This window comes from Eubalaena glacialis, chromosome 15 (assembly GCF_028564815.1).
Source record: "Eubalaena glacialis isolate mEubGla1 chromosome 15, mEubGla1.1.hap2.+ XY, whole genome shotgun sequence".
NCBI classification, from domain to species: Eukaryota; Metazoa; Chordata; class Mammalia; order Artiodactyla; family Balaenidae; genus Eubalaena; species Eubalaena glacialis.
This window is the reverse complement of record NC_083730.1, coordinates 1,426,280-1,435,330: the sequence shown is the minus strand read 5'-3', so window position 1 is coordinate 1,435,330 and position 9,051 is coordinate 1,426,280.

Below are 9,051 nucleotides of genomic sequence, written 5' to 3'. Positions count from 1 at the left end.
AGTTTCCCGTCTGCTGGCCTCCGGAGATCCTGCCACAAAGACCACCGGTGAGCGTGCGGGGACGGCGTGGGCTCGGTGAGGCCTCTGCGGGCAGGGGGGTCCCGGGGGGCCCGCAGGCCTGGCCGTGTCCAGGCTGAGATCGTAGAATGAGCCGTGGGCACGGTGAGGCCTCAGCGGGGCGACTGTGCCACCCCACGGGCTCGGTGGCCGTGAGCGCTGCCGGGAGACGGTAGGAGACGGCTCCAAGTTTCACGCGCACGCGCACGCGCACACGCACACCCCGTGCCGCCCGCACACTGAAATTCCCTGAGGTCCACGGTCCGCTCTGCCCATCCCCATCCCCCAGGGCAGGGGCTTCCCTGGGGTGTCCTTTACGAAGTGAGAACCAACAGTGCTTCCTCTTTCCTCTTTCTGATCTGGGGTTCGCTCACTAATGAGCCACACTAGTCAGCTCTGGTCACTGAACAGAATTAACCTACAAAATAAGGGCAAATTATAAAACACGTACGCACAGCGTAGAGGGCGGGATTCGAGCAAGAAAAGTCTGTGCCTGGGACACATAAGGGTGATGAATGCAACCAAAACATCTGTTCAAGCCTGTAACAGTCCTGACTCCATTCAGGAGATGAGAGGTAGATAATAGGTAGGTAGATAGATGGATGGATGGTAGATGGATAGATGATGGACAGACGGATGATGGACGGATGGACGATCGCTGTTTCCTGTACTGTTGGAAGGAGTAGAAGATGAATGAAATTCACTTCCTGCCCTCCAGAAGCGGCATTTAGGCAGGAGACACGCCCTGCTCAGACCACGCTGATGCCCGCCCCCACCCCCCCGCCGTGTTATTTCACCCTCCACCTTTCACACCTCCCCCTCTTTTCAGTGAGTGTTCTGTCAAGCTCAGCGGTGGCCCTGGAGCTGGGGTGCGCATCGGAATCACCTGGGAGCTGGCTACTCCGCAGATCCCTGCGCCCGCCCCGGAGGCTCTGATTCACCAGGTCTGGTATGAGCGTTGAGATTTTGCGTTTCTAGTGGGTTCCCAGGTGATGCGGCTGCGGCAGGTCCAGGGACCACACCTTGTGAAACCGCTGATGTAGTCACCAGAGCAGGGCTCTCAGCCCTAGCCGCTCATCAGGGTCACCGTGGAGATTTCCAAACCCAGCCAGCCTCTCTCCTGACCGAGTGAATCGGAACCACCGAGGGTAAAGCCCAGGATTCAAAACTGCCCCAGGCTTTGCAAAAGGATAACATCCAGCCCACCTGGGGAATCTTGTTAAAATGCAGATTCTGACTTGATGTGTCTGGGGTGGGGCCTGGGATTCTGCATTTCTGCCAGCATCCCAGGGGAGGCGGCTGCTGCTGGTCCTGAGGCCATGCTCAGCAACGACAGAGGAAAAAGAAGCTTTGAATGCTGCTTAAAGACAGAAGCTCAGCACCACCTGGGCACCCAGAGTCCATATGCTCTTCTTTTCCCTGAGAACTTTCTATCAGTTAAGTCTGCATTTGGCCGCAAATAACAGACACCCCATCTAACAGCTTCAGTAGAGGTTTACTCTTCTCATATAACCCAAAGTCCAGAACTGGGCAGTTGCTGGGGATGATTTGCTCGCCCATTGGTGCTCCCAGAGGCATTAATGCGTTGGTGTGTCCTCGTGCTGCTCCCTCATGACCACAAGATGGCTGCTGCCGCTCCAGGTATCGCATTCACGCTCACACGCTCATCTGTGTCGGCACGTGTGGCGTCCATGTCAGAGGCCTTCTCATGGCCCGCAGCCAGTGACCCACCCTGGCACCTGCTGAGTGCCAGAGCCACACTGTGAGCAGACATGAAGGCACTCGCCCTGTGTGTAGCGGGTGGTTCTGTGGGTGATGGTAACCCCAGACTTAATCTCACATTCACGAGAGGCACATTCCTGATTCTGGCTGTCACCTTCATGGCCGAGCTCAAAGTCCTGCACATAGTCCGAGCCCAGTAAATACGTGTTGGTGCACTGAAGTCAGCGTTATATATGCAGAAAATCCTCAGAACTTTGACGAAGTTTGGGTGAACCAGGAGGAAAGCAAATCTGCCAAAGAACTTTAATATTTTCTGCATCTCCCCTTCCCTGCGTCTCAGTAGTGATTATTGACAGGCAATGTTGAATGGCTTTTCTGCAGTCACATCTCTGTGTTCAGCTTAATGATATGGGAACTGCAGATGGAGGTGAGGATAACTTGAAAAGAAAAGGGTATTATTGGTAAATGCGCTGGAAGCCTTGCAAATGTGAGAGGATAAATTGAAACTTTACAGGACTAATGAGTTTTTGAAAACTGTTAGCCAGGCTTGTCCAAACTGTTCTCTCCCTATTTAGATTTTCTAAATTAGAAACTCAGAAATTTTGTAGCTGTTTTAGTCCTGGAATAAATAAACAGCCAAAGTAGATGGTGTGTTTCCATTTATTAGGGTTACATTGTCTCTTGCGTCCATTATAACCTATGTATTATTTTTATTGCAGTTGATGTTGTGTTCAGAGCACTTGCTTTATTGAGTCCAAATGCAGGTCCTTTGTAACCATCACTGGGCTCAGCTGTCAAAAAGAAGTGAATTCTAGGCGCCTTCCCATTGAATTTTTAAAAATATACTGTGGGGTCCTGGAACATTTTCACATAAGCCTAAAATTAAATTTTGAGGTAAATGCACCATAGTTCTGAAATTGTTGGTTCAAAAAGTTTATAACCCAGTGGTTAAAACCTTGAATTTGATTCTTGGGCTTAAGTCTTAGTGTCAAATTTGAATTTACATTCATCACTGAAAACTGTTATGGACCTAAAAAGAGTCACATTTATATATTTGAATCCAAAAGGCTTGCTGTAAGGGGTGAGCCTTTCATACACTTTGAACTGCACAGGTAACCTTTATTTTTATTACAGTTATCAACTATTTCATCTGATACCACTGTCAATTGGCTTAAATTGTTCTTAATGTTCTTAATTTGCTGCCCTGGGAAATTATCCCCTTTCATCAGTTGAGAGATTGTATTTTACTTTGCATTTATGTACTTCTATTATGTAACATGCAGTTGAATGTGAGGAAAATGCCAAACATCCTTAAATATCATTTTCTTCCTAAGCAGATCATCTGAGATTATTTTGTCTTTTGAAAAAAGAAAAAGTTATCTGTGAAATATTTTATCTCTGTTGCCTAGAAGTGTCTCAAATGTAATACATATAAATCAAAAACTAAGTTGTTCACAGTTATTATAGTGACAATAATTTGAGAAATAATTATAAATTCTAAGTTGTGCGGGTTTGTTTATTTGTTGCCCATGTCAAAAATATAACAGAGGCATTTTGTTCTCATGAATCTCTCATAATTTAAGTTTAATGCATTCTGTCATTTCATATTGACTCGAATGCTAGAATAGTGGATTCTGACATTTTTACTGATCATCTTCAGGAGAAGCACTTTATACAGACATCCCTCCTTTTCAAACTGAAACTGCATATGCATTCCGTTACCTTTGTGTTAAAAGAGATTTAGGAGTTTCTGCCTGAGCGCTAGTCTTCCAAGTGCGAGTCTTAACCCATTTGTGGGTCATGAAATCAATTTAGTGGCTCTAAACCAGCATTTTTTTTAATGAAAGAAAATAATAGAAAGTGTTAGACTGCATGGCACAGCAAGTTGAAATGGTGAGTCCCTATTTATATCCATATATGTGTGTAGACAGGCTCGCCATGTGAAGTGGTCATGATCAAAACATTTAAAAATCATTGCCGTATGGATACATCTTTTCCTTTTTTTCTGTTCCTTTCCTCCCTCCCTCCCTCCCTCCCTTCCTTCCTTCCTTCCTTTCTTTCTTTCTTTCATCATTGTTCACTTAATAAGGATTAAAGTCTAAGGCTATAAAATCTGAAGTCTGTCAAGTTTCACATTCAGGCTCCATCATTTACTCTCTATGTAATTGCAGGCAAGTTACATACCTTTATGCCTGTTTCCTCAACTGTAAAATGGGCATAAAAATAGCACCTGTTTCATAGGCTCATTATAAAGTTATGTGAGTTCATACACATCTTTGTAAAGAGCTTAGACCAGTGCTTGGCATATGGTGAGTACCACATAAGCATTAGCTAAGAACTATTGCCAACTCTTGAGTGCAGTCTTTTGCTCCAGTATTCACAAAGTAGCTATTTTCATTGTTACTATTTTTCCATATGCTACATCCTTGTATATTATTCTTTCAACATTTCTAAATGATGATATGTATCCCTTTATACTAGAATTTTTTATATTACTTAAATTTTTTGCATTTCCTGAGATAGGAACTTTATTAGATATTAAAATGAGTAATTCCTATTTGAATTTAAATATATTGAAATAAATGTAATGAGGTTTTCAATTATGGGAATCAGTCACTGAATGCATGCATTACTGGCATAATGGTGAAGGATTTTAATGACACTGGTTTTGGATTATGAATATACATGGGAAAGGTCATTAGCTACTTGGTAACAAAATGATGAAATGCAACAATTTTTAAGGCAAGATACACTTAAGAATAAAAACTAGGAGCTTTTCTTGAAGTTTTTGGAAGATTATTTGTAATTCATACAGGAAATTAAGAAGAGTGGGTCTAGCTATACCAAAGAAATGGAAAGGCAATATATAACTGTCCAACCAGAGCTGGTACAAGATTCAGAAATAAATCACAGATTTTAAGAAAGCTAAAATAGAGGATTTTTATTTATAGTAGTTCTGTCCTGCAAAAATGTTTAAACTTTCAGTAGATAAAAACCATCAGAATCTTAATTTTATAGCTTTACCCAAAGCAGATCCTGGGAAGACTGTATTTGGTACTAATAGGCAAGGATTCCATCCTGATAAATGACTCCTCTGACTTCTGAAATTACGCCTTTCTAGACATGAAAAAAGGAAGGTAGCATAATCTGGTGACCAAAGAATTATAAAAAGAAAACTCAGGAGATATAAAATTGATTAATGACCTTAACTATACAAAGCTTAGCCCTGAACCAAACAATTGTCTTGGCAAATACATACTTTTTATTTTCCTGACAATCTAAGAGAAACATTAACTTTTTGTGAATTATGAAAGAATGTGTGTGCTCACTGCTATACAAGTGGAATTTTCCACCCAAAGCTTTCTTTCCTTTGGTGCCGTAAATCTAACCCAATGGTGGAAAAGTAGCCTAAAAAGCAATCCAATATCTTCAGAATGGGCACAATCAGGTGTTGAGAAAAACATATTGTGAGTTTTGTTGAGAAAAATATATTATGTTTGCATCACTGAAGCATTTGGGCATGTTCTGGACTACAGAAATAACAACAGAACCAAAATCGTCTTCACACAGGTAAAGTTTGTTTTAAATTCTGAAGTAAACTGAAGTGGTCCCAACAGCAAAGATGAATCTTGCCAGCCTGTGGGACCTGCTGCAGGAATATGAAACTGCACCAAGGAAAAAGAGTTTAGACAAAAAGGAATGCATTTCCAAGGTAGCCACACAGAAGGGTCTTTATACTGGAAGTAAAGATTCAAAGAAGCACCAGGACAGAGTTTGCCAAACCCTGCATTATCCGGAAAGCTCCCTCCTGGGATGGATGTGAGTGACAGGTAGCATCTCAGGGGTTTTCTGCTCAGAGATCTCTTTAGAAAGGGAATGTCACTGATGTGATTTGGATCCCCCTCCACACCAAGCATGCTGTGGCAGAGGGTGCATCGTAATTCCCCAGTTTCTACTTTTCAAATTGTTCCAAGCCATCAGATCTTTGGTCATTCAAGAAACAACTACAGGGCTTCCCTGGTGGCACAGTGGTTAAGAATCCGCCTGCCAATGCAGGGGACAAGGGTTCAAGCCCTGGTCCGGGAAGTTCCCACATGCCGCGGAGCAACGAAGCCTGTGCGCCACAACTACTGAGCCTGCGCTCTGGAGCCCGCGAGCCACAACTACTGAAGCCCGCGCGCCTAGAGCCCGTGCTCCTGAACAAGAGAAGCCACCGCAATGAGGAGCCCACGCAGTGCAACGAAGAGTAGCCCCCACTCGCGGCAACTAGAGAAAGCCCACATGCAGCAAGGAAGACCCAACGCAGCCAAAACTAAATAAATAAAATAAATAAATAAATAAAATTAAAAAAAAAAACAACTGCATCTCATCATCTGCTGGTCTCAAGGTTAAAGATCTGTGCTTTCCGAGCGGTTGCTGGCACCACTTTCAGTGCCAAGGCTGCTTTGAGAAGAGCTTTGTCTTGGTACCGACTCCTCCTCCTTATACCCGGATTTCAGTCTAAACCGTAGCTGGGTTGCTGTGGTCCACAGTCAGAGCCTAGATGACTTTGCATTAGATATTCCTTAAATTTGAGGGCAAAATCAACAGAATGGTATTTCCCAAAGCAATCCTTGACCAACTTTGAATTTCGGTGTTGGACCATTTAATTTTTCGTTTGTTTTGACCAATAGCCACAATCTCCAGGTGAAACACCCTCCAGCTTAAGTTCTTGCTCTGCTTGCTCCCCCAGGTAATTCACATCTACAAAGAATGTGTTGATCAAGTAGAGAAGGAAGCACAGGCAAGGACGTGGGCCTGGGAATCGAATTATTTAGGGAAACCCTTGGGGAAGTTAAGCTGCGTTCCTGTGCTGCAGGACTTGTCAGAGCCTTAAATGAGCTAAGGATCCTCGTGCATCTCCTGGAGAGGAGTGTAGTCTGTGTGGTTTGCAGGTGTGGACCACAGAACCGAGTTTAGGAAACCCTGAACTCCATACCACGGCTCTGGCGACAACCGCCACGTCCTAATGTGGACGCCCATCCCCCAAACTCACCAGCTGAAATACTCCAGACACTTGCAATGGGTCGAATCCGCCCCAGTACTGCCAGTTCTTCTCCTCTCATCACCTTATTCGTGCTTTGTTCGCTGGCCCTGGTCTGTAGGCCAGGCTGCAGTCCCACCACCCCAGACGGGATCCTAGGGCTGGAAAACGACCACAAAACTGGCTAAAAATGACAGAAACTCATTCTCTCACACAGCAGTAACGCGTTGCAGGGCCAGGCTCCCAGGGGGATCCTTTGTCTCCCCCAGGCTCTGGTGGCTGGCCTGTTCCTGTCCCTGCCTGCTGTGTAGACGTGTGTGTTAAGGGCACCGTGTTGCAGGGCACCGTGGCCCAGTCACTGGTGTGTCCGTGGCTCGGGTGGCTCTACTTCCTACTTCCTACTGCACGGGCCCGGGCGGCCACGAGTCTCACATCCACAGAAGCCCTGCGGCCGAGCTCCCAGCTCTCTGGGCCGGAGCCTGGGAGCTGCCCAGGCCTCACGGTGTGACCTGCAGTCTGAGGCCACCTCTGAGGGTCACCCGCATGGGGGCGTCTGGCCTGGCACCGCTCATCCCAACATCTGTCCTGGCAGCAGCCACGTTAACATCAAAGCATTCACCTCGACCTTGGTTCTCTGGTTTGATTTCCATGCTTGTGGTCACCAACAGCAGAGAAATCTGCCCGACCCAAGTGGGCTTGGAAGGGCTGGGCTTCCAGGCTGGAAGGCGGGCGACCCTCAGCACTGGGGCGTCCCCAGAAACCAGAGCGCGGGGCCCCCAAGTCAGCAGGCGTCTGTCTGGTGACAAGGGCCCCTGGAAACAGCAGAGCCACCTGCCCTGGTCGGAAGGTCAGAGGGACACGTGATGTGTGAGCTCCCAGGCGGAGCCAGGCCAGAGGGAACTGCCCGGGGACACACCCGGCCCGCACACAACCCCTTCTCATCCCACTGTCCTGTGGCCGCTCAGTAATGTCCCCTCAGCCTGAGCTGGACGCCCTCACCCCATCCACCCGGAGCTGCGTCCTGCGTGTCCCCCTTTCATTTCGCATGCACGTTCCCTCTGCATCTCCCGGGAGCTCGTCACAGGAGGACAGAGAGGGTGAGGGCGGCCAACTGCTGTGCCCTCAGCCGCAGACTCCCTGCCTTTGGGCAGTCGCCGACCTTGCTGAATCAGGTTTCCCATCTGGACGAAGAGGGAAGACCACTGAGGTTGTACACATCGTAAACAACATCAGGGTGTTCTGTAGGTTAAATACATGATGTTTGTGCCTAGAACTTGGTAGGTCCTGTCACCAGCTCTGACGCATCCAGGCGTCCACATGCCCACAAGCTCACACGCTGCCCGAACAGGCTCTGGGGTTCAGGGTGCCGGTGGGAGACACACACTCCCAGGTCAGAGGTGGACAACAGTTCATCATCTGCACCAATGGCCGGAGGCCCAGCCTTTGGCCCCAGTTCTCCAAGCCCCGTCCCCACAGGCGACACCTGCACACACGGGAGAGGGACCCTGAGCCAGGGCACCCGAGTCTCTTAGGGCAGGCAGGGAGCGGCCTGCCCCTTCCCCGGGCTGGCGCCCTTCACGACCAGGCTGCAGATGTTCTGGAAAAGCAGGGCACCCAGCACTCCACCCACAGGATGGGTGGAAACAGGAGAAATCCACTGAGAACTGTCTCCCAACACTAACTCAGCCTGGTTCATGGATGGCTTCATCTCAGGGAGAGACGCGAGCCACTGCTAAAAATGGGTATTTGCACAGCATTTCCAACGCTGTCAGATAGTTTATAGGTATCCAGACTCTGACTCTTATTAGATAGAGAGGTGTTGGCCTTATGCCTAAAAATCTGAATAAATGCCCAGATGTATGACGCCTCTTCCCTAGTACATGAACCAAATATGGTCTTCAGACCCATTTTCTCCTTTTGATTTTCTGTCATGAAACGTAACGTAGAAAATAAAACAAAACAAAAGTAATGCAGTCACCTTAATCTTGTGGCTAGATTGGCTAAAACTGATATAATGACGACATTAAGAGTATTTCTCACCATTGTCATTGCCTAATTCACCTTCCCAGAATGACATTGATGGAAAATTCCTTTCAAATGGATGACTTTTTATGCTGAAGCCACTTGGTTGTAAGAAACAGAAATGAAATTCGACAGCTGGATGAAGCAGGGAAGCATTTCCAACAGTGTCACTATGTAGAAAATGTTTCTCCCTGTTGCTGTCATTCCTATTATTAAGAAAAATTTCT